We start from the raw sequence: 27,297 nt of genomic DNA, 5'->3' as shown, positions 1-27,297 counted from the left end.
ACTGATGTATAGCACTTAGCCCAAAATGGCCCCATCTCAGATGGGGCCTACAGGCACTAGTGTAATTTTACTACTACACTACTACTAATGACATTCAAGTGAAAAAGGAACATTAAAGATGAATATCAGAAAAAAATTCCAAAGATCTGGCTCTGTTAGGCTGTTGAATAATCTCCCAAGAGAAAAAAGAATGAAAGCCCCCTTGCTTTGCAACATTTAAAACTAGTCTGAACAAAGTAATAGAAGATATACTGTAGCAAACAATTCTGCAATTTTCTCCAAAAAAAAAAAATCAGATAATTTCATGATTTACTTCCACTCCTAACACATGTGTTTCCAATGTAAGGTTAGAGTCTTAATGGATAAGCCTATATTGAGCTAACTGCATTATTGATGTTACTAAATCAGTGGCATTCTACTATGGATTAATTTGACCCATATTGAATGGCTTGCAGCATTTATCCAATTTTATTTTACCAAATCAGTTTGGAAAAACAAAAACAAACTATGATTGTCTGCCCTGTAAATCATTATTAGCTGAGGTGAAATAATGTCAGAATAGAGGTCATTAACATGGGGCTGCAGTGAAGAAAATGTCTAGCAGAAAATAGGGCAGGGCTTTAACTACAGAAGCTACCACACCAGTGTGCTCTAACAAAGAAAACCATCTCTGATGAATCACAGTTTATTATTCCTTTGGCCATACTAAATCCATTTGCACACATGTTAGAATTAAATGTACTGATATATTTTATTATGCTCAGGTGGTAGAGACATGTTATTTTTACTAATCTTTATTAATATCAAATCAATTAATGTTAACCAATTCTACAGACAAACCAAATAAATAAAATGCCATAAAACCCCCATACTTTTAAAGCCACATTGCATGGCTTTAGAGATCAAGGGATACATTTTCTCATAAAGGTCAGGCATCAAAGTTTTTTGTCAATTGTGTTTTTATTAATAAAACTATCGTAAGAGAAAAAGCCATCAAGGAAACATTTTCAAAATATTGTTTTTTCCCGCAAATGTAATAATCCTGACTCTGCACTGAAACAGACAACCTAAAATGATGTTCTTCAGATTACAAAGTTACCATTTGAAATCCACAGCAAGTAGAATTGCAGTGGAGGAACATAGCTGATAAATTGCCCTGAAAATTTAGCCAAGCTGAAAATGTATCACTGGACCAGTTGTTGAAACAATCAAAATATTTACAGGTAAGTATTCAGAATGATGGCCAACTTTTAACAATACAGTTTGCACCCACAGCATTGTTATTTGCATTTTATTTGCAGGTGTAAAAATAAGTAATTGTTTCCACATTACATTGCTTTTTATATTGATAGAGTGAAATCCTGGATCCCCTGAAATCAATAACAAAACTTCCAATGACCTAAGTAAAGTTAGTATTCCATCCACATAATCGTTATGAGCATCTAGTCTGACCTCCTATACAACAGATCCTGTAGGTTCCTCACCAAGGGACAGTAAGGACATGCAACAATCAAGCTTGCCTTTTTTTGCTTCAACTTAGCCCCTAGTCCTGCTCACAGTAGAGGTGCACCTGGTTTACCAGGGTCAGGTTTACAGGAATCAAAGCAGGGGCCAGAGATTAGGTTTGTCCACACTGATTCTGTGCCAAACCTGGGAGTGACACTGGGTGTGTCTACATGTGCATTAAGGCACTTTTCCTAATACACATTAAATTTAGTACCTCTGGGCACCTATACATGAGCATGGAGGCTGTTGTGATGCACTGGAATTCCAGTGCATCAGAGCTGACTCAATTAATCAAGTCTGTTGGAGCATGGTAATTGCCGCACTGTGTCTTGTATATCAGTGTCCCCACACTTAAAAATGGTGGAGGGAGCACTTGAACTACTGTATTTTCACACATATACCCCACACACGGGTATAACCTGTACCCATGTATAACCCGCGGAAAATTGCGTTTTTGAAAACAGTCCATGCATACCCCGCACCCATGTATTCCCCGCACCTCCGGGCAAGGAGGCGCCCCTGGGCAAGAAGGAGACAGAGGGTGAGGACTCCAAGCCAAGTGGTGCCTCTCCGCTGGGCCTCGACGACAGCGCAGGCAGGCTGGGGGGCTGCAGCAGGCCTTGCCCTCCATCTCCTTCTCACCCAGGAGCGCCACCGCCACCACCACTGTGGCCGCCACTCAGAGACTCCCAATGTTACAGGCAGTAGCGGTGCAGCCCAGCCCCAGTGCAAAGGTGGCACAGCCCGCCCTAGCCCTGTCCCCCGCGGCAGCAGCAGTGCAGCCCGGCCTGCCTGGGCCCAGCGGGGAGGCGAGAAGCCCACCCTGGCCCCGGCCCCTATGGCAGCAGTAGCACAGCCCAGCCCGCCCCTGCCCCCGCTCCCACGACAGCCCCCTTTCGAAAAAAAGTCCGCCCATAGCCCACACCCCCATATAGCCCACACCCATCCATTTTTTTTGTAAAATTGCGTATACCCCGCAGGGTATATGTACAAAAATATGGTAAAGCTTGTCAAACGAGTTTTAGTTCAAGAATCCCCCACCACCATTTTTAAGTGTGGGGACACTGATATATGAGACACGGTGATGCTTCAATTTGAGCGCCTTTCGTACCCAGTCAAATTAAAGTGCTGTGCCCCCCCACGACCACCCCTGGAGCATGTGTAAAAATGCCCTCCAATGTGGGGTACTAAACAAATACACATTAGGCTGCCTTAATGCACAGTAACGAATGCTCATGGTTTTTAAGTGACACTTAATGAACAGTAGACTATTTTAATGCACAGTAGTGTAATAACACAGTTTTTTTTGTGTGATGCTATAATGCACAGTAAAATAGGCTCCTGCACATTAAAGAGCAGTAGTAGATGTGCCCACTGAGGAGCATGCCTCACCCACTTGCTCGTCTTCCACATACATCAAGTCCTGGAAATGAGTCAACATGTCCAATGCAAAGAGTCTGGGACTGTGTTTAATATGTCTAGCCAAAACAGAGAGCTTGAGAGTTGTACTAGGGTAAGAGCTCAGTGCTGCTCTGAAGTGGCTTCATTGCCTCACTTCTAGGATCTGGTGTGCATGAACTGAGAATGAGTGGATAGACTTTTTTTTTCAGCAGCAATCCTAGGCTTGGTGCAAAGGCAGCATAGACACATTTATTGTCAGATCCTATTTCACCTCTAAGGGTACTGTTACACGGTAAACTTATCATGTGCTAACTGAACTTACAACAATAGTGTAGGAACATTCAAGCGGTGAAGCACATGCTAAGTGCCATCCTAACACAGTAACATCAGGCATTTCTAGTGGGGAGTGTCTCTAAATCAAATCACCTAAAAATTGTTGAGCTAACCTTGGACTGCTCCATGGGGATAATATGATCAGGGAACTATGGTGAGATGTTTGCCAGGCTGTTTGTCAGTCTCTAGTGTGATCCCAGGGCTAAGACTGAAAATCAGCTGGGATTGCACAGGAGCTGGTTCAAGGCTCCAGTGCAGTCCCACGATCTAAATACAGCATGTACTAGGTGTAAGGTGTAACAATACCTTGGACTTAGACCTCTATAGGTGAATCTCTTTCATCCTGCCCAAGGATCTGAAAATCATTAGTGCATCTACTCTTGTAATTTGCAGACATCTTAACTCAAGTCACAAAAACATCAGCAAAGAGGCAGAGGACCCATCCACCTTCTGCAAAAACAGTTTTTCAGGGAATAGAACAGGGTGGAACAGGATCATGTTTAGGTATCTAACGCTGTCTCTACACATTGCCAAACAGCAACGTAGCAACACACTATATCACTGTACGGTACGCTATGGTGACGTAGCAATCACGTGCGTTTACACGTGATCACCAGCTACATCACTGTATCAGCATGTTCCCTGGGTATAGTGTGCCGCTACGGCAATGTAGCTGCGAACATTAATTGTGTACCGCATGCATGATGCAATAACCACCCGTACTGTGCTGTACTACCAAAAGGAAGAACTAACGCACAGTGCCATAGTAACATCACCATACAGCAGCATGTAGACATGCCCTAAGTCTATTTACACACCTAATACTTGGAATACAATCTGGCCCTAAGTTTTTGGTTTTACCATAGAGCAGCAGGGCTGAGAAAGCTAGTCAGAACCTGCATCATATCCATGCATCAAACATTTTATGGAAGATTCACTTCTGGAGTCAGGTGATGGAGCTGGTTTGGCATTTTCCTACTTAGAGGATTTTTCTTTTTCTATTACTGAAATCAAAACTTCACAAAATGGTTTTGATAGCTGTCCAGATATGAATGGTTTTAAAAAAATCTAAATTTAGAAATATCCCAGGTTAACAGTTTTAACAAAATGTTTAAGACTTTATCATTCAAAATGACTTCCTATTTTTTGGAAGTGTTTCAGTAATATTGTAGCTGTGATGGTCCAGGAAATATATGAGAGGCAAGAATTTTTTTAAGATATCACCCACAAATATTTTTGCCTCTTTCAATTTTCAGAAGGTTTAAATTTAAAAAAAAGAAAGAAATTTTTAAAAAAGAAAGAACTTATCAAAACATGGCATTTGAATTCTAGATCCAATTCTGAATTCAATGATATTCTGACCTGACCCAGGGTCAGTTGGGGATAATTATTTGGATTTTTTTTAATATTACAAGTTTTCCTTCCATTTTTAGAAAAGGCAGGTGGGAGAGGGAGGGACTTCCCACTTCAGTGTAGTACAAGATACATCAATTGACTCTTGAATAATTTGCTGAGACTGGAATCAGAATGCCAATTAAGATTTGTATTAAGGATAATTTTAAAACATTTTTTTTTCCTTTTGTTTGTATGTTGTGGACAAAAGTCTGCCAGAAATTGTACTCTGAGTTCATCCTATCGTAAGTCATATATAATATGGTAATACTGTGCAACTGATACTGAATAGTGATGCATTTGAATAGACAATCTTAATATCCCTTATTAATCCTGAGATTATCCCATGTCCTCCTGAAAATATGAAGAACAGTTTCACCCACCCTAATGCATGCTGCCCAACACTGGCTTTCATAGAGCAAGGCATTAACACACCCATTTAACTTTAAGGACATGACTAGTCCTGTAAGCTTACAATGCCAGATGTGCCTAGGTCAAGTGAAGGACTAGAGCTATGCTCTATGAGTGGTCCCACTGAAAACAGTAAAACTACTTCCAAAGTAGTCAACTAATAACTGTCACAACCAAATTAAGTAGTGCCCATGTCACAAACAAGTAATAACCATTTAAAACAGTTTTTTCTGCACTAGGTTAACTAAGGGTTAACAATAATGATAGTAACAGCTTTTTTCTGCGCATGTCAAAAAGAAATTTATTGCTGAGCCACTAACAGAGATAAAAACTTTTGCCTTCTTTGCTTTATATAAATCATTATAATTGGTCAAAGAAAACAAGGAGTAACCCTGTGAAAATAACACCCTAGCAAAGACCGCTAGATAATTGGCGATTCTAATTAGATTTATGACGTGGCGAAAAACAATTGGCTATCATACAAACAAAACCCGCTTACATTTTTCACAAAGTCGAAGACAACTCTGCCCACACCTTGGAGTAAATCTGACAATTTGATCAGTTGTCAGCGTCTTCCCGCCGCGACCTCCCTGGCGTACCCTTGCCCCGCATTCCCGATAAGCCGACCGCCGGCCCGTATATATATATATCTGCAGAACGACTGAACAACGATCTCTAAGCTGTAACTAACTAAGTATCTCTGACCTCCGTCTTACACCACCTTGACGTAAGTAAACAATCTTGCTTTGCAACCGATAAGCGTCCGCCTAATTAATTCCACTCCACGCGTCACAAGTACCCGCCTAACGGCCTTCTAAGGCCCCGGACCCTTATCTGCCCGGGTGGGAGTCAGGGAGAGCTGCTGGCCGGCTGCCCTGGGTCCCAACAATAACCAGAGTAATAACCAGAGTAATCAGAGAAAGCTATCTGCTTAATCTGGAAAAATCAAAATCCTCTCTGCTGTGCTGTCTCAATATTTAAGCGTGAATATCCAGCCCAGTTTCGTTTGACTGAAGCAATGGATCAGCATATTTTCATACCTTCAGAAATTTATCATCATAGAGTGCTGCTAAGGCATTTAGTGTTATGAGGGTTATTGGTTTCTTTATTACAGATGCATAACTTTGTCTTTATCAATTTGTGGTTCCTTGCATTTAATGCCACATTTTATTTCTGTTCCAGAATGGCCTCTAATTAATCACCCCATTTCATTGTAAATTAATGTGTTTCATTTTTCTCCTTTTCCCTTCTACTTCTCAACAAGCACCATCCTTCTCAGCACAGAAGGCACCCTTCAGTATAGATGCCTGCTGAATTATATAAATGAGGTAGAGGCCTAAACAGAATAATGCTCCAGCTTCTCTCCAGGGCAATTAAAACCCTCAGTATAGCAAAATGGCACACCCTGGGTCTTCCCCTTCCTTTTCTCTACCCCTGCCACAATGTGTTAAAATAGCAGCCATGCCAGTGTTCAGCTTATGGGTTTGTTTCCATTATTATTATATATTTGCCAAGGGAATCCTGATATGGAAACGGTGGGCAAATAGGTCCAGTCTTCGCACAGATGTAATTAAACATTGTTGAAGTCCTTTGCTAGGTCATGAAACATAGTCAGAGCTCTGCTACAGCTTCTGACAGCTGTTCCTGGCAACAGCTATGCTGGATGTATAAGGGCTGCCCCTGTACTCTGAATGCAAGCTGCTGAGCAGCAGGGCACTTATGGCACTTAGCAGGCTGACAAGCAGCCAGCTCGGTACGTTTCCCATGTTGGAAGAATAGTGCTTTCAAAAGTTAGCAGTGGGTACGGCTTTCTTTCACATTTACAAGGAAACCATGGCCAAATATGTCTCCAGCCCATCTGTGCCATATTAGACATCTGGAGTAAGTTGGCCCCTGTGCTCATGTCAATGTAAGGCTTTGCAGATTTGTTTTGTCAACTCTTCACAGTCCACTGGCTTGAGATGCAGGTTCCTAAGGAAGGATCTCTCTCTTTCTCTCTGTGTCTCGCTCTTCCTTCGAGACACCCAATCAAGAAGTAAGGGACGAGATCAGTGTTGGCACTTGTGATCCATGCCTGTAGTTGCGAGGGCAAGACCCAGAGTTCACTTTCCAAGATGAATTATTGCTCAGAGGACTGACTCTGGCTGGCAAGGTGTGTATGCAGCACATGGGGTTTTGAAACCATCTTGCTTCATATTTCTGGGCTAATTGCAGCAATGGCTTCTAAGGCAGTGAGCACTCCTCTGAGGACACCTTTCTTTCTGATACTAAATCTCACCAGCAGAGGTGAGAGAGGTCTGCCAATTAAGGCAGACACTGGTCACTGGCAAGATGGGATTTGCCCCCCTAGTGAGAAATGGGTTCAAATGGACATGCTCACATACAATCCTATGTCTCAGATGGCAGCAACTTTTCTCTGTTTCTGGCAAATATGGGCTGTATTTTGAACCAGTATCTTTCAAGGTGAAAGGTACAACATTCTGTCTCCCACGGGACGGAGGTGTGATGGGAGGAGGGAGAAAGATACTCCCAGATTACAGAACTGCGCTCTTCTTCAGCTCCAGCCAGGGAAATAGTACAGAATAGGCTGGTTTCTTCTTCTGACATTTTTATATTAAATACTTACACTCCACTACCATGAAGTTTGAACAACTCACTCACATTCATAGATTCATAGATTCATAGATGTTTGGGTCAGAAGGGACCTCAGTAGATCATTGAGTCTGACCCCCTGCCCTGGGAAGGAAAGAGCGCTGGGGTCAGAAAACTCCAGCCAGGTGCATGTCTAGCCTCCTCTTAAAGACTCCCAAGGTAGGGGACAGCACCACCTCCCTTGGAAGCCCATTCCAGATTCTGGCAACCCTTACCGTAAATAAGTTCTTCCTGATGTCTAATCTAAATCTGCTCTCCATCAGCTTCTGGCCATTGTTCCTAGTGACTCCAAGGGGTACCCTGGTAAACAGAACCTCTCCTATTCCTTGTTGCTCCCCCTCTCCCCCCGACCTGATGAATTTGTAGGCAGCCACAAGATCACCACTCAGCCTTCTCTTGTGCAGGCTGAAGAGATCCAGGGCCCTCAATCTCTCCTCATAGGGCTTTGTCCACATCCCTCCTGAAGTGCAGTGGTCCAAACTGGCCACAGTATTCCAAATGCAGCCTGACCAGTGCTGCATAGAGGGGAAGGATCACTTCCCTGGACCTATTTGTCAAGCACCTGCTAATGCATGATAAAGTGCAGTTAACTTTACTGATTGCTTCATCACATTGACTACTCATGTTCATCTTGGTGCCAACAATGACTCTGAAATCCCTTTCCACTGCTGTGCTTCTGAGAAGGTCCTCCCCCAACCTGTAAGTGTGCTTGTGATTCCTTCTCCCTAAGTGCAGCACTTCGCACTTGTCCTTGTTGAACTGCGTCCTATTCTGTTCTGCCCACTTTTCCAACCTGTCCAGATCCACCTGGATTTGTTCCCTACCCTCAAGTGTGTTAACGTTATCCCATAATTTGGTATCATCTGCAAATTTGGACAGAGTGCTTTCCACGCCCTCATCCAAGTCACTGATGAAGGTATTGAACAGCACAGGTCCAAGGACCAAGTCTTGCAGGACTCCACTGCCCACATCTTTCCAGGTCAATACTGACCCATCAACCACCACTCTCTGGATGTGACCCCTAAGCCAGTTTGCCACCTACCTGACCATGTAAGCATCTACATTACAGCCACTCAGTTTATCTATGAGAATAGGATGAGATACCATATCAAAGGCCTTCTTAAAATCCAAGTAGATGACATCTATCTTGATTCCTGCATCTAAGCATTTTGTGACCTGGTTGTAAAAAGAAACAAGGTTAGTCAGGCACAATCTATCTGTTATGAATCTGTGTTGGTTGCCCTTCAGCATTGTTTTTACTGCTGGACTCCCACAAATGTGATCCTTAATACTTTTTTCAAAGGTTTTCCTGAAGATAGAGGTGAGACCAACTGGTCTATAGTTACCTGGATCCTCCTTCCTCCCCTTCTTGAAAATAGAGACCATGCTGGCCCTTTTTCAGTCCTCTGGGACCTGACCTGAGCACCAAGAGTACTCAAACAGCCTTGCCAGTGGCTCTGTTATAACACTGGCCAATTCCTTCAGCACCTTTGGATGAAGACCATCCAGGCCTGCTGACTTAAACAAATCCAGCCCCTCCAAGTGTCCCTTCACTAAGTCAGTGCTAACAGTTGGTTACAGGCTGGTTTCCCTTTTGTGCCTATCTATGATCCAACTGGGAGATTTGTCCTGTTCCATGTTCAGGAATACAGAAGCAAAAAAACTCATTGAAGAGCTCAGCCTTGTCCTCCGTATCTGTCACTAATTGCCCTAGTTTATCCTGTAGGGGTCCTATGATACCCTGCACCTTCTTTTTACTCCCTATATACCTGAAGAAGGACTTTAATTTTTATTGCCAGCCTAAATTCTGTTTCTGCTTTGGCCTTTCTAACTGCCTCCCTGCAAGTGTGGGCCAAGTAGGTATACTTCGCCTTGGTAACTACCCCCTTTTTGCACAGCTTATATGCCTCTTTTTTTGGCCCTAGGCTTTGCTGGATTTCCCTGTTCAGCTAAGAGGGTTTCTTTGCCCCCTTTCCTGCACAATGGGATTGTCTCCTTCTCTGCCCATAGGACTGCTCCCTTTAGGAACAACCACCCTTCCTGGCCCCTCATCTCACCAATGCTCCTGCTGTTCAGTGCCTAACTAACAAATCCCCTGAGCACATTTAAGTTAGCCTTTCTGAAGTGTAGCACTTCTGCCCTACTGGTTATCTTTTCCACCCTACACTGGATAGTGAATTCAATCAAGTGATGGTCACTGTCCCCTAGGTTACCTTGTGTCAGTAGATCCCCCACCAAATCTTCCTCTGTAGCCAGCCCCAAGTCCAGTAAAGCGTTTCCCTTAGTGAAACCGTATACCTCCTGTGTTAGGTAAATATTAATATATATTAATATATTTGTTCTCACAACATCCCAGCGAACTAGAGAAGTGCCACTATCTCCCTATTTACAGAGAGGGGCTTGAGGCACAGAGAGTGAGATCCATAGAGGAGATCAGAGGTCTGCATATTCTGCATCCACACCTCACCTCAACCACTCACTTCCAATTCTCAGAACAGAGGCAGCATGGAAGTTTTATTAAAGCCCTGAGCATGCATCCAGGCCCACTCAAAGGCTCTGCCTTGTGAGCATGTATGTTGGCAGGAACTAGATTTGTCACATGAGGTATGGGTGGTCCCAGGTGTGGTAGATAGGCAGTGGAGATGTGCCCATTGGCACTGTAGATTTTCAGTGCTAGACACTGAAGTGCTCTGCACCCTAGTATAATTCATAGCCTTGTGTCTGGCATGTAAGACCTCTCTTCAATGCATGGGGAGAGTTAGGGGTTGCATTTTATTATGCAGCAGCAATTTCCAGAAATGTATTTCAGGGCCAGGGTGCAAGTTGCAGCACCCTGCTTCCCTCAGCCCCTGGAGTCTCTAAAGGAAGGCAAAGGCAGCTCAGCTGCATGGAGCTGGTGGGCACATTGCAGGGCTGACATGCCCACAGCAGCTTCAGAAGGGAGATAGTAGTGAAGAAGAGAAGTGAATTCAGGTTTGGGAGTTCCAAGCAGGCCAGAGGCATAGCAAAGTGGATCTTCAATCAGACAGCTCTCTGTTGTCTGGTATGAGCTTATATAGACTGGCGTGGGCAAGGACTCTCTCTGAGGAATGGCTCAGCCTAAGTGTTAGAGTGCCTCCAGCTGGGGCCTGGCACTAAATCAGACCAGCTCATTAAAGTTGGATACCTCCAGGTGTCTGTCTGCTGACAAAAGAGGCTATGTAGTTAACTAAACTGAAGTAGCTTTTAATGCAGTTTGGGCATCTAAACTTCTGCCTCCCTGCTGCAAGCCTGGGAGTCTGCCCATCTATATCCAAGGTACCCAGAGATGGGGGTTCCATTGGCCATGAAGATGAGATGGGGGCTCTATTGACCATAAAACCAATATGGATGTGGATGGAAACTCCATTGGTCATGAAGCCCAGTCTGTCCATTAGGCTCCCCCTAATGGCATTTGCAGGCAGGCTTCACACTGCTAGCTAAATAATAGCCACAATGGGCACATGCACACATGCAAGCACGTGCACTTGCAGCAGCTCAGATAGAAGCGGTGCAAATTTGAGCCTGGGCTTTTTGCCTCAGCGCACGTACTCGAACACACACTTTGTTGTGGAGCAAATTGTGCCACTAGGGGCAAAATAACCCTGCCTGGTTCCTCCTGGATCTTCAGCCAAGGGAAGCTAGAGCCTGGGGCCAGCAACTGTGCTGTCCCCAGCAGTATAAAAAACTGCCCTGTCCTGGCCCCAGCAGTATAAAAAGCCACCCTGGCAAGTAGCTCAGGGTTACTAGCTCTCAGGAGCTTCTGGGGCTCAGCCAATTGGTACCTGAGGACACTACCCCTTGTGCCAGCTGGACTGCTGAAGCAGCCCTGAGAGTTCCCTGCACCCTCTACACACTGCAGCAGTCTGGCAGTGGGGGCTGCTGCCTGGCTGTGACCTGCTGTGCACCTGCCAGACTCAGATGGGGACTGCAGAGCCAGTAGAGGCATTTGCCCCTCTGGGCCAGCTGCCAGTGGACTGTGGTTGCAGGGTTGGCCTTTGTGCAGCACTACTGCCACGTGTGCCCCCTGCCTGGCCATCTGTGCAGCTATCACCCAGAAGATGTTCCGGGTGTGGTGACTTGCTTTGAACTGTTAAAGTATGTGCTCCTGGCCCCATTTGGCCAGGAGGTCAGCCACAGCCAGATGGGTCCAAGTTGTCAGCTCTGAGCAGGAAGGATCCTGCTACTAGCCTCCCTAGCAGGAATTCTGGTGTTCCCTATTGGAAAACTGAAAAATCCCTGATAAAAAAATCCCCAAATCACTCTCTAAAATACCCCAAAATCCATGTTCCTCCACAAGTAAAACAAAAGACCACTATAAAGAGAGAGAGAGAGTGAGACAGAGACAGCGATCAGTTGGACAATGTTTTATTGATATATCTACAGCGTTAAAGCAAGTTTCTTATCATAATAATAAAGTGAACTCTAAATACAGGTTTCATGAATTCATGAATATGTATTTTGCTGCCCTCCCACAGGGCGATGGCCCCCACACAAGGGGTTGGTCCCCCACACAAAGGGTTCAGACCCCCAAAAGGGGTTCAGACCCCCAACAAGGGGATCGGCACTCTCACAAGGGGTACGGCCCCCCAACAGGGGGTTCATCCCCCACATAAGGAGTACAGCCCCCCAACGGGGGCCAAATGGCCCCTGCAGGAGCTACCACCCCCCTGAAAGGCCCACATGCCCCACCCCAGCCCCCTGATTGCTGCCCCGCCTGGCCCTATCCCCCACCAGCTGCTGCACCCCCTTAATGGCTGCCCCCCCCAGCCCCACCCCCCCACTCATTTTCCTCACAGACACAGGGACCAGGGATTAGCATGTGATATGCCTTGTGGAGAGTTGTGGAGAATCCCATAAGGAGACATAACTTTAGGGTTGCATGAACCCACCACCCCTTCTACCCTGCCCCTGAGCCCTGCTTCATCCCTCCCTCAAGACTCTCACCTCACTCCCTAGCCTGGTGGCCTTCAATCCACACTCACCCTTCCCAGTTTACCACTCCTGCCTAGGTTTTGAGGATTGCAATTTTGGGCTGAAGTGGTTAAGTTTGGCCTAAATCCAACTTTTAGCACTTGAAACCTTCTAAAGTATTTACACAAATTCACACAGAAAGTCTGGGACAGAGTTGGTCACTGAATCAGTGTCACCAGAGTACCAAGCTAACCTGACTTCTGCGGGCACATCCAGCCCAGAAGTCAATGGGATGCTAGAGCATGGCTCCCTGCTTGGTTGGAACAGACAGCTTGGGCCAAGGCTTACGTATCCACCCTGCAAGGGTTGGGTTTCAAGGGAGATGCAAAGCATCTTGGGATGCTGGGGGACTGTGAGTTAACTTGAATCTGGAGGGGATCTGGGACAGAAGTCCAATAAATCAATGTAACCTAAATAAGTTAAGTCTGATATTACATCCATCCAGGTTTATCTTAAACTGGTTTCAGCCATTTTGAAAGCAGTTTATATGTACTGAGCTTTTGTTATATTACAGGTTTGAACCAGTTTCCAATCATTTATACTGGTTTATGTATAATTTCTGTCTCTAGCCTAAGTGTCCTTACCACGCACATAAAACCCAAATCTCAATTGGAGTTTCTAAGAGCAATGTGCATAATAATAAGACCCACTATGGTCAGCTATATATGGGAATTTTTTCCTTGGTCCTAAGAAGAGGTAGTGCTGTTTGTTGACCTTTTTAAAGAGAAAGCTAACATATGATTTATGCAAGGATATAGACAGTTTCTTTCCCAATGGCTTTCTAAAGACTTCTTCCCAATAAAAAGCAGTCTAAACTGTATCAGTCCTCACTAGGCATGTCTACATGTATATTTACGCATGCCTAACTAAATGCACCTTTGCTTAAGGTGATTTAGGTGCGTATCATGGACACGTTAATGAGCTTAAGGTGAATTAAATTTAGGGGCAAATAGCTAAGTCACATTAGCTCGCATGCAAATGCGCTAATGAACATTAACACAATGTCTATCCACTGATGCACACCATGTTAATGTGCATTAGCATGGCTACATGTGCACTAATGCAATTTCTCTATTCACACCTAAATGTGGATGTACACCCTTAATGTACCTTAAATTAGGCTAATGTGCATTAAATGTGTACATGTAAACACACCCACCATCATCATCTTCGCTGTATGAAACAAAATAGCAAAAATTTGTTTCAAATGCAGCTTCCAACACATTTTTCTTAAACATCTCCCAACAGAACTTAATGCCTGTAACAGCCTGCCTATAGCAGAGAGACTAAAGAGCCAAGATATGTAGCTGAGAAACAAGGGATGGTCTTGGAGCCAGTAATAATTATTGTTAATGTACAGCAGCCCTACATACCAACAGAGAATTTTTTTCTATTGTTCTGGAGCACTGCACAGGTGCAGAGTAGTGGTATATATTCCCTGTTGCAAAGAACTAACAAGGCAAAGAGACTAAAGGTAAGGAGAAGGATTTTTGCCATCTAATTAACTTATGTAGACATCACAGTTTTAGTATCTAAGCACCCCATGACTGTCTATAGATTTTATCATGGCGAGGTCTCACCAGGCAGCTGAACCTAAAGTAAGATCAGCAGGAAAAGTCAGTGCTGGGTGAAGAGGTCATACTACTGCCTAGTCTTTTTTTCTCCTTCTGACCACAGAAAAACAATTAACAAGAAGACATGCCTTCAATCCCTCCTCTTCTCCAAAGGAAGATTTTCCCCTCCCCACCCCTACTCCCACCCTCTATCTCTCCCTCCTGTCTAGTAGGAGTGGAGCTTCCACTGACAGTTACTGCTCCCCTGTGGAGAGAAGTCAGAGACAAGGCATAGATACTGCATGGATTCTCACTGTCAATAGCTTTAAGTCATATATATGCAGGAGGGAGAAAAACTCTTCTTTCCATTTCACATCCAAATAGATTCACCACCCAGGTCAAATCCAAAAGATGACACTTACCAGAACTGGGATGGGAAGTAGCTATGCTCACATATGGTTTACTTACCTGTCTTTTGTTTGGCTATTGACCTCCTGCTTAGGGACATTAATCCCTGAGCACTTTTATCTTCCTGCATTCTTTCAACTCAAGACAAGGCCATACTACACCACCACAAGGTGGCAAGACCCATAATAATTGCCAGGAAAATTGGTGAGCGCCTGCTATTTTAGTCTTGTCTTGTGCCCTGCTCCTTCCCATAGCCTTTAATAAGTTTTCAGAGAGGACTCACTGGAACCTATTGCAATTTGCAATAGAATTCTGCTATGTAATCATGGAATAGAATAACATTATATTGCACAAATCCATCTCTCTCTTTCCTTCTCTCTCCTGGGATGTCTACACAGCATAATGCAGTGCCATGTAGACATATCCAAGGTAGCTCTGAATGAACTTGATTGTGTTTGCTCTTCAGTGTGTACAGCAGCAGATAAGACTCTTAATACACACTAGTCACAGAACTGTCCAATAAAAAGGCACACAGTCCGTTTGCTAATTAGAGCTTCACTTTAAGAGACTGCTGAAATATTTATTGTACTATCTGCTGACTGTGCTGTCTAAAGGCAGCTTCATGTGGGGAGTTACTTTGCATTCCACAGAAGTTGTGCACAAAGATTTGAGGGAAGAAGGAAGCCAGGACTTGAGATGAACTGTGAAGAAAACAGAACAAAAAAACCCCCTGTGCCTGGTTATAATATATCAGTTTTCTGGACTCCTATCAGCATATATAAAATAGCTCCCTAGATATTTGGGTTGCACCGTTGTTCCTCATTAAAGGAAGTTAGCATGCTTCATCCTCATCCTCATTCTGTACATCAATAACCTGGAGCGTTAACAATGGGCTGGCAGCATCTGGAAAAGTGAGGTCTCTGCATGTCATTTAAGTGAGAAGCAGCACTGGAGTAATGGAGCTGAGACAGCTCCCACTGAAATCAACAGACAAGCTTCAACAAGAGCTAGATCAGGCCCAATATTAGCTTTTTCACAGAAGCCTCCCTCATTTCCCTAGACATGGGGGCACTATAGCATTGTTCATTTCAGTTTAAAGCTAACTCCTATCTACAGTACTTGTAACTGAAGGCAATGGAAAATGTAACACATAAAAGGACCAAAGCAAAATGTACCCATCCCCAAACTCTAGGGTGTTCATTAGTTAGACATGCATTGATGAACTATCAATATTTTAATAAGAAGTGCCTACATACAGCTAGTCTTAAATTTTCATGATAAAAACCTTTGTCAGAAAATGTTGACTTGTCAAAAACAATTTCTGATGAAACTTCCCATTTTATTTTTTTTTAATTCAAATTACTAAAATGTTTTGTTTTGCCATTTTCAAAACAAAAAAACTTTGCTTGCTTGTTTGAAGTTACTGGGGTTTTTTAACAAGAAATATTAATAGATTAAAGACATTAACAGAACATGACAGTACAGAAAACGACTGTTTCTCATTGTGTGGATGTGTAGTGTCCACCACAGTGGAGCCACTACATCCAGCTGTTAGACAAAACCTGACCAAAATTGGGATTTAGCACAGCTCTGATCCTTTTAATTGCACAGGGCTTGAATTTCCAATGTTATGTGTCCATTGGTCCCAATGGAACAGGCAGAGAGTCAGCATAAGAAGAACAGCCGAATGGAACAGAAGGCTGTGCATTTGTGGCAAGAGCACCTCTTCTATTTGGCAAGTCTGTTTGGGCTTTGGGATTTTTCCTGCAGTCTGGGGATGAGGCAAGGCTCTGCCCTTGCTGTGAAAAATGCTCTTTAACTGAAATACCCTACTGCCAGCTGTAGGTACCAAGAGTATCTATCTGCCTTGTACTATGTCACTCCTGGAATTATTTGCTGCGGAAAAAGGAGGTTCTTTAAATGTTCCCACAGATGGCAGTCAGAGATCCTAGCAATAAAAGCATCAGTATTGCCAGCTATTGTTGTTGTTATTATTATTATTATTATTATTATTGGATCACCAAAGGGACCCATTCAAAATCAAAGCTCCACTGTGCTTTGAAGCACACACACCCATGCATGCATACACACACACAGAATAGGAGACACTCCCAGCAAAATAAAAGTGGCAGGACAGAGACAGGGTAGAAAAAAACACAGGCCTTAAGTAACTTACTGAAGGTCACAATCAGGAATAGCAGCTCAGACTCTAGACTCTATAGTCAAGAGTGAACACGGTCTCCAGTGGGATGGCTAAAGGTATGAGAGCCCCACGAACGCTTACTCACTATTGCTTTGGCTGCTTCCAGATATTTGTTAGTGCTTAATTAGTACAGCAGGCTGTAAAGCAGTTGAGGAAATTTGTAATAGATCATTGGTTTTTATTGTTAAAAGACTCTAAAAACAAAACTTTAATTCCTAGAGCTATTTAACTAGACTCCTTACAGGACTTACAGGGCCTTCTCTTTATTCCATTCAACATGAATTGGAAAATTGGGGCTGCTTTTCTAGCCCAAGTACACATACAGATATGGGTAGGTTTTGGTATAAATACCTTGTCCTCCTCCTGTCCATGTACAAAATGAATGGTACATGGTGAATGAAGAGGAAGAACACACTCATAAAAGGCACATCTACACTGCTTCTATACTGTGTTCAGGAGCTCCATCATGATGCATGGTCAGCCCACTCACTCAGACACTGCATACTCCAGATCATGGAAATGAAGCAATGTGGCCATCCTAAAGTAGCCCTGCATACACCAGGAATCATATCTGAAACAGCCTAAGGGCAGAACTGGAGCACATGCTCAGTAATTCTCAAGGCAGTCAGTTACATTGTATCATTTCTGGGATTTGGCACCCACAGGATGAGTCTACACAAGACACTTTACTGTGCAGTAGAGCTAATTACTGCATAGTAAGCTTCTGTGTCTACACGTGAAGGCACTTACTGCACAATAAGTGGCTCTAATCATGAGTAAATCTGCTGCAAATGCAAGTAGCAAATTTACTCAAAATTAGTAATTGTCTTTGTGATCACACAGCTGGGTGGGAAACAGGTTCTCCAACCCCCATCCTGCGATCACAGAATGATGGCTGGGAGCTGTCCTTGTCAGGGGCAGGTCCTAGCCCCATGCCCTACTTGGGCTATCAAGGCACAGGGCTTGGAAACAGCTGCAGGGGTGGGGCAGGTCCCAGTCCCCTACTCCATCTGCCAGTAGGGCAGCTAGCAGTGATCTCACTGCTCACTGGGGCCTGGCCCTCCCCTGCAGCTCTTTCCAAGTCCTAGCCCCAGCCAGGGAGCCAGGGCCAGGTGCTCCCTACAGCTGAGGCAGGGCAGCATTGTCCCACCTCAGCAGCAGGCAGCCCCCTAGGGGCAGGGAACAATGTCCCAACCACCTGCAGGAGACAGCTGTCTCTTGGCCCCATGCTCCCTGCCAGCCCCTCAGCTAGCACCGAAGGGGAACATTGACCTCCCCCTGGCTGTTGCAGAGGGCTGGTTCAGGGCCAGGAGAGTTGGGAGCAGATTGCTGCCATGAGCAGCAAATCCACTCCCAAGCCCTTGCACATGTAGACACCTGCCGAGGAGCATTTACTCATGAGTAAACTACTCCCAGATCAAATGCATGTGTAGACAAACCTACATAGCATGAGTGAGTGGGAAGCATGGGCTTCAATGTGGCATGCCCCATTGTGGCACAGAGGTGGTATAGACAAGCCCAAAGTATCAGCATAATCCAGAACTGGCATTGTTGTAAGACCCAGGACACCTGGCTCTACCATTGATCTCAGTGATGAGCATCCAAAAAGGGCGTGGAAATTCTGAATGCCACCTTCAGAGGAAATTTTGATTTGTCTGCAGCAAATAAGGTCTGGGGCTATACACTAATATTGAGGAGAAAGTAAATGATTGAGAATTGCTCATGAAGTGTGACATTTTGTTCCTTCCTGGCTGTCCAAGCATCCGATTTGGTTGCGTACATGGTCATCTAAGAGCCAAAAACACCCCCTCCACACCGGTTAGCATTCTATTCCTTTGTGTTTAACCCTGCGCATGTGGACAACTATGCACCTTAGCAGACTGGGTATGCACACTGGCTACAAAATAGGAGAGACGACCTGTCATCTTTTTCCCCAAATGTCTGAGTGGCTACCACACTACAAGTCAGCCACAGCAGACTTTGTGGGCAGGAGGGAGGAGGGGCAGGTTTGTACTATCTGGGGCCCTTGCTCCCAGTGAGGCAGAAGCATGCCCTTTCCCATTTTTCCCAATGAATCTATTTGTGGCTCAGTGTTAAAAGGAGCACTGAAAAATGGGCTGTATGACAGCTGACTTATAGCGTAGTATTTGGAGTATTATGCTGGTAAGTCAGGGACACCCAGAATCCAATTCTCTCTGGATAAGAGAAGCTGAGAGTCTAGGACCTCTAGCTCCCCAAGTGAGTGCCCTAACTACTAAGCTATAGAAGAAAAAGAGGGCAACACACACACTTTGCACAGCCTGGAGCTGAGCCCAGTCATTTTGGCTGACACCATTTCTGGGTATCTAAGGCTGCTGCATATCCACAAGGTGTGTGCATATGTGCTCTGGGTGGTACTGTACATGCCCAGTCTGCTTGACTACGAAGTCAACTATTTGTGAAGGGCTACAAGCCCAGGAATAGAATGCTAACTTCTGCATAAGTGGCATTTTTGGCACTTAGATGATCAAAATGCCACATAGACAACAAAATCCAGATGCTTATATACCCATGAAGGGCACCCTAAGTGAGCACTGTCCAACTTGCATGCTGAATGAAATGGGTCCTCTGGAAAAAATAGTGTGTCACTACAGAATTACAGAGCACATCACAATGCTTGTCAAGGAGACTTTGGGTACAGAACCCTTCTGAAAATCTGACCCAGTATGCTTTGTTTAGCATCATCGTCTATGCATCTTACTGTTGCTTCTTTGTAAGAGGCCCTGGTGAAGCATGATAAGGAAAAAATTCCTGTAAGTTCATAAAAGAGCCCTGGTACAATGACGTGTGTGTGATTATCTCATTTCCTCCTGTCAAGGGGGAAAAAATAACCCCTCTTCTCCTCTGAAGATGATGTGGCAATTCATTATATAGGACACTGAGAGCAGATGACTCACACAGAAGCAACCAGTACAGACTGCATCTCAGGTTCTGTAGGTGGACAATCTTGGAGATAACCAGCAGCAGATAGTTTAATGGAAATCTGTAGTTCCTTCTCCAAGTCCACTGTAAATGTCCTGCCTCATCTCTGTACACACAAACATCCTGTTAGACACAAATGTGTCAGGCTTTGTAGCCTAGAAGTTTCTAGAGACAGGGAGCACAAATACCTGCTGCTCTGTGCTTGTGGGGTAACTAGTACAAGGGAGCCCCCTTCTTTCCTGGCCCCTTTGCACTACAGTCATCATTCTCCTGCCCTCCTTAGCTGGTCTTATAAGAGTGACCCAGTGAAGCCAAAAGACAACTAATCTGTTCCCTGCTATTCTGTAGCCTCCAAATCCTCCATTCTGTAAAGCTACAAAAGTGGATTGCTTTTAACTGTCTTAACAAATGGAAAGGGAATTAACTTTTTAGAGGTTGCTGGGGTGGGTGGGAGGGGGGATTGAAGTTGTAAAATGTCCTCAATATTTGCGTGCTTTGCAGGTTTCCCCTTGAAACAAATACAAATACTGCCAATGCTTTCTCCTCATCCAATCCTGACATTTACCAAACAGAGTTCTGTTATTTGACCTCCCTCTGTAAACATTGACATTGCACTCACATGTATAATAGATTTCTGTCTGTTTTACCGCAGTTGAATGTTTCCACTGGGAATGTTATTACTTATTATGGCTGGAAATGCACCTGCACCAGCTGTGAAGCTAAACATAAAAAACACACCAACCAAAATCCTGAAGTCTCTTAACAGACCTCTACTGCATTATTGCCATGAAGCCAGCATTCATCTTGAGAGGGTAGGAATGAAATATCCCTTTTTTCTTCCTTTGAGAAAGACTCAGAATTCTTCTGCATTCCACTTAAATCATCTCCTCTCTTCAAAGAGTACAATATTAGCCATGAGCATTAAGTTCAATTATCTGTCCAAGTGCCAGTAAATGCACAGAGAAGAGAAACACTAACATATTTAATGCAGGCTGCTGGTTAAAATATTGGTCAGGGAATCACGGATTGATTCATTACCTTGGTAAATTTGCATCCAGGGAATCTTGGTGAATTTTGCATCCAGTTTTCTCACTGGGAGCTGCTGGTTGCTGAAATGTTTGGAAATGTCTAATCATAATTCCCTTGCACCTCTGCTCCCCATTGTAAAATGGAAGGGAAATTCTTTCAGCTACTGTTCTCATTTTCTGTTGACACTCTTAAGTTAGTTGGGGCAAAGACTCACTGAGCACGTCTACATGTGCATTAATGTGCTTTAGTTAATACACATTAAATCTAGTAACAGTATACATAGAACACGTAACATAACCAGAAGTCAGTCTTGACACTTGTGTCGCTGGTTGGTATTGTAACAACTATAAATAAACGTGGAAGGAACTAATGTCCTAGCTGCATTCCTTGCATTATTTTTGGAAAAGGGGGAAGAACCTTTTACCCAGACTCTAATCTTCACAGTAAATTTGAAGTTCTATTATAAAAAAAGCAACAACAACACTGACAAAATTAATTTTTACAGCATGTTTCTTTTCTTTTCTTTTTTTTCAAGTGTCTGAATTTGCTAATTCAAGGTGGATCTGAGAACAGCCGTGATGGAATCCTGATGCAGAATCTGTTTTCTTAATAATAATTCTGGAGAAATATTGGAACTTCTGTAGGGAAAGATGCTCTGTCCAATCTTGCAGGCCCAATAGATTCAGAGAAACATTTCAGTTGATAATTTCAATGATATCCAAGAGATTTGGATTGATTAATTTTAATGGGAATCCGACATCCAAAACCAGGCAGTTTTGAATATCTCCAAATCAACAAACTAGTTGTGTATTCAATCCAAACCTGCTAACTTTTGGGGTTTGCTGTTACTGCTTCTATATCATGTGATTCTAATCAACTCATTCACAGATGATCACTTGCTCCCTGTAATAAATAGTGTAGTATTCTTCAGCAATAGAAAAGCCCAGTTCAGTAACTTAATTGCAATGAGAAATGGACAAATTTGGGGAGTATTTTTCAGTAAATTAAATGTGTGTCAGCCAAAAGGAACTTTCTCAGTGTAAAAGAATGACCATGGAGTGGTTTTCATTTTATGCAACTACTAGTAGTCAGATGCAAATGAGCAGAGGTATGCAGGGGAGCACCCACCCAGTCACCCTGTCTTTATGGGCTTTGTGGGTTTGAGACTGTGACTGGTAGGAGACAGGAACAGGAGAGAAGAGTGAAGAACCAGTATTTCTCAAGCAGCTGAGGGCCTAACACCTTTGTACTTATTCACAGTGGGTATGTCTACACAAGATGCCTTAATGTGCAATGGACTGTTCTACTTCACATTAGCATGTCACAGCAAACACCATGTTAGTGTGTTAATGCACAATAGAATTAGTCTACTGTGCATTAAGCATACCAAAAAAGTTCACTTTTGCTACCATGCATTAGTGTAGCTACTGTGCCTTTATCTAGTAACTCATATTTGAGTTACTAAATTTAATGCACAGTATTGAAGGTGCATTAATAAACAGGTAGACATGACCAGGGAGGAGTTGTTTACTTTTGAAGCTTTTCCTTCTTTATATTGGAGATTTCAACTTAGTTGGGCCCCTTCCCATCTCCCTGGATTTGGTGAAAAGCAGGCAACAGGAATTTCCTTTAGTGGAAAGCAATTGCTCACAGGCAAAAAACCAATGGAGGTTGTTTCTGTTCCAGCTGTAGCCCATTGCAACCTAGCGGGATCCCTGAGGACATATGGATATGCTGTAGATGAGCCAGGGCCACGTTGAAGTAGTATACATCTTCCACTAGGATAAAATACAGCAATCTGTAGTCTGCTTTTGCTAGGGCTGGGACTAAGTTGATATAGAAAAGAATTACCAGCTCCCCACTGCAGCTAGAGTACAGTGCTAACATAGAGAACATGTGATCCCCAGGGTCTAGATTGTGCATCTAAGGCACAACCTATTTCCAGGAATCATGTGAGACCGAACATGCTTTTGGGAGTGTCAAGAGATGTCCTACCTCTGACAAGCATAGCACTTCCCAGAGTGACCCAGCCACTTTGCAGGAGGAGGGATTTCTTCCTCCTACAATTAACCAGGACATAGCTACACCAACCATAAGGGTGGATGAACTACATTGCAGAGGATTTGCTCTTCCTGTTCTATTGATAAAGGCTCCAGTTCAGCCAAGTGTTTTACCATATGCCTAGCTTTATTCACATGCTTTAGTCTCATTTAGTCACCATTTGAGATCAGGTCTCTTATCCTTTGTTTCTACCCCATCCAGACCCAAAAAGTGACAGGAGTAAAGCATGTTCTAAAAGTTAAGCATGTGTTTGAGTGCTTAGCAGACAGACATCAATAGAGGAAGTCAGTGTAACAATCTGATACCCTCAAACAGTACTAAAGTGCACTTCAATTTTGTAGGGTGAATAATGAAATAAAAAGCCACCCTATTAAAAAAAAAAACACCTTGAGATATTTTAATCTCTCTCAGACATCAGAATGATGATGTGCACATACCTGGCCATGGGTCAGCAGCCCATCTGCACTCTGCATCTGTTTAGTTTAAGTTTTACCTTTTAATCTTGCAGACATATCAGCTCCAAACCCTCTTCATAACAGCCCCAGTGGGAGGGGAGGAACAGCAGGTTTTTCAGTTGTCTATTAACAATCTGGCCCTCTCTATAACTCCTGTCAAAGATCCCACAGTGGGAGAATCCTCAGGAATTGCCTTTTTGCTTCTCTGTGAATTTTCCCTATCCCAAAACATCACGGGGTATGCCACAGTGCAAACTCATTGCCAAAAAAAAGAAAACATTCCTCTTATTATTAAGTTCAGAATAATCTATTCTGCATTATCATATCATATATCCTTCCTTAATAGGGAAAATAGCATTTTAAATCCTAAAACAAGGACAATAAATGGGTGACATTTAAAAAAAAAGAAAAAAAGAAGAGTCTGCTTTCATATGGTTTTTGGCACAATTACTTTAAAAAAATGAAAGCTCTCAGATTGCAATCCAGAGTCCTACATTATGAAAATTCCTTTGAACAGTTTCTGCGAACCAAAATACCTGCATTAAAGAAGCAGTTTGAAATATGGAGGTGCCAATTACCTGGTTTAGGTAAACTTTGGAATAGTTAATTAGCTCAGCTTCCCTCATTTAGGTATGCTTCCCTCATGTAAAACTAGGCTTTGAGTGACCTGTTAAGGTATGTAAGGCAAAATGTGTTTATAATCTATCTATAGATTATAAACTGGCTAAACAGTAATTTCTTTCATGAGTTGAAACACAAAAAGGAATCTTATAAAAAGTATAAATCTAGTTATAGTACTAGAGAAGAGTATAAGAGTATCACATGGACATACTGTTACGTGGATACATAATTGGTTGGATCATTGTACTCAGCAAGCAGTCCTCAATGGCTCAATGTCTAGTTAGGAAAAGGTATCAAGCTGGGTTCCCCAGGGTCTGGTATTATTATCTTTATTAATGACATGGATGATGGGATCAAGTACATGCTTAGCAAATTTGCAGATGACTCCAAGTTGAGTGGAGTTGCAGAAATTCCAGAGAGTAAGGACAGGACTCAGAACAACCTGGACAGACTGGAGAAATGGTCCAGAATCAATCAGATGGGATTCCATAAGGACAAATGCAAAGTTCTGCACTTGGGAAAGAATACACGTGTGCACAAATACAGGCTGGGGACTGATTGGCTAGGCTGCAGTACTTCAGAGAAGGACCTGGGGGCTACAAGGGGCCATAAACTTGGGGCCATAAACTTATACATGTGATGAAAATTAGCCATTTTTGTGGAGCCTCGTCCTTCCTTCCATGGTGGCAAAGCCTGCTGGAGTCACCCAGGTGGACTGCTAGTGGGCAGGTGCTGCCCCAGCTCAGGCTCAGGGAAGAGTTGGATTGGGCTGGGTGCTGCCTCCGAGCTAGGGCAGCACCTGCCCACTAGCAGCCTGCCCAGGTGGCCCCAGGGGGCACTGCTGCCAGAAAGGGAAAGACTAGGGCCCCCCACAGCTCAGGGCCCACTGGAAGCTTACTCTCCTCCTCCACTCCCCAGTCATGGGAGAGGCAGGCAGGCTGTGTGGGGAAAAAAAAAGGACCAGGTCCCTCGCTGCTATTTATTTTTTTCAGTGGAGCCTGCCTGTGCGAGCTGCCACCAGGCCACACAGTAGCTGAGCTGCAGGGGGGGGGGCAGCCCTTCCCTCCATGGTGGCAGTGCCTCCCAGGGCTTCCCGGGTGGGGTGCTAGCCATGCAGATGCTGCTTTAGCTCACAGGCAGCACCCACCAGATCTAACTCTTCCCTGAGCCCGCCTTAGTCAAACCTCACTTGGAATACTGCATCCAGTTTTGGGTCCCACGTATCAAGAAAGATATAGACAGTCTGTAAATAGTACAGCAAAGAGAAAAAAAATTAGGAGCCTGGGAAGCAAGACTTATGAAGAAAGGAAGAAAGAACTAGGGTCATTTAGTCTGGAGAATAGAAAACTGAGGGAAGATTTGATAAACAGTCTCCAAATACCTAACAGGTGATTACAGAGAGAATGGAGATGGGCTTTTCTCTGTGACTGTAGGGGACAGGACTAGGAGAAATGATCTCAGGGGAAATTTAGATTGGAGATTGGGAGGAACTTTCTGACTATGAGGGAGGCTAAGGATTAAAACAAGCCATCTAGAGAAAACTTGGAATCTCCATCCTTGGCAGTTTTTAAAATCAGGTTAGACAGGGCGTGTCTATACATACGTTTGATCCAAGATCAGTTTACTTGTGAGTAAATTATGTGTGTGTAAATGCTCCCGGGCAGGCATCTACACATGCAGGCACATGGGAACAGATTTGCGGATGCTAGCAGCAAACTGCTCCCACTTCCTGCAGTCCTGGTAGCAGGGCTCTGTACCAGAGGAAGCCCAAGGCTCTGGTTACAATTACCAGCAGCCATCTTGAAAAGCCAGCCCCACTCTCTGCTTCCTGCCCAGCCACTTCGCTAGCCAGAGGCAGCATGCACAGCACTAGGGCAGCTCTCTCTTTGCTGCCTCTGTCTCCCCCACACCATGGCTGCTCCAACCCCTGATCCTGATAGTGAAGCCCAGTACACTGGGCTCCTGCTGGCCCACTGTGCTGACCAGAAGCTGGTCCATGGCTGTCTGGCTCTCTCACATGCAGCGACCATCTGCCTGGCCACACTGTGCCATTCCAGGGCTACAACCTCCATGCAGTTGCCATCTGGACCCTGTCGTGATGACTCAACCCTGGCAGGGAGGCTGACAATGGGCTGCTGGATGCCACCACTGGGGCTGCCCTCACCTTCCTGGGCCTCCAGCCCCAGCACCTCTGGGCCTGCTGGGCAAGTCAGGACTGGTAGCTGCAAGTCATTCAGAAGACCTGGGATGATGAGCAGTGGCTAGAGGCATGCAGGATGACCCAGGCCACCTTCTGGGACTTCCGGAGCACACCTGGAGTGGCCACCAGCCTCTGCTATGTGGACCACCTCTTTGGTGTGGCCAAGGCCACCATTGAGGAGGCTGTCCTGGAGGTGTGTGGGGCTCTCCAGGATGTCCTGGGTCACATGGTGCTCTGGGTGCACAACCCCCTGGTTGGTGGTGGTGGCAGGGTTCCATGCCCTGGGACTCCCCCAGTGCATTAGAGCCCTGGACAGGACCCACATCCCTGTCACCTGCCCACTCCATGGCAACTGCCCCTACTATAGCCTGAGAGGTTTTCACTCTGTTTTGCTCCAGGCCATTATCAACAACTGCAATCCCTTTACCAATGTGAGCGTTTGCTGCAAGGGCAGTGCCCACAATGCCTGCATGTTTTGCAACTGTGCCCTGCAAGCCCTGGTGCAGAGTGGCTATTTCATGCCAGGGGTGCAGGACCTGCAGCTGGGTGTCATGGTGATCCTACCCCTCCTCATCGGGGGACCCCACCTACCTGCCCCTGCCTTGTCTCTACATCAGCTAGCTGGACCCCCACCACGCCCAATTTAACTGGTGCCTGGGCCAGACCCGCACCCTGCTGGAGAGTGTGTTTGGGTACCTCAAGGAATGCTGCTGCACCTTTACCACCTACCTCGAGTTCACTGAGGACTACATCCCCTGGGTCATCTTTGCAGCTTGCATGCTGCATAATATCTGTGAGGCCTGGGGAGAGCTCCTAGGGTAGACTGCTGTGGGGTGGGGGCGCCTAAGGGGCAGAACCTGGGAACAGGGAGCCAGCACCCCAGCCTCCCCTATGGGTGCACACACTGCAGAAAGAAGGCCAGTTGACCTTTGCAAAAACATTGCCACCAGCACAAACATATTCCCTGGCATGTGCTAGGCCTGTGTCTGCCTAGCTGTGAGGGCATGGGCTGCTCAATAAAGTTTTGCATTTTCTCCTGCCTCCCTGCATGCTGTGGGAGGGGAACTTGGGGGCCAGTGGATTGCAGCCAGCCTGAGTGGAGAGGGGGGAAAAGGGGAG

Source organism: Alligator mississippiensis, chromosome 2 (genome assembly GCF_030867095.1).
Source record: "Alligator mississippiensis isolate rAllMis1 chromosome 2, rAllMis1, whole genome shotgun sequence".
Classification (NCBI taxonomy): Eukaryota; Metazoa; Chordata; order Crocodylia; family Alligatoridae; genus Alligator; species Alligator mississippiensis.
This window is presented reverse-complemented; position numbering follows the sequence as displayed.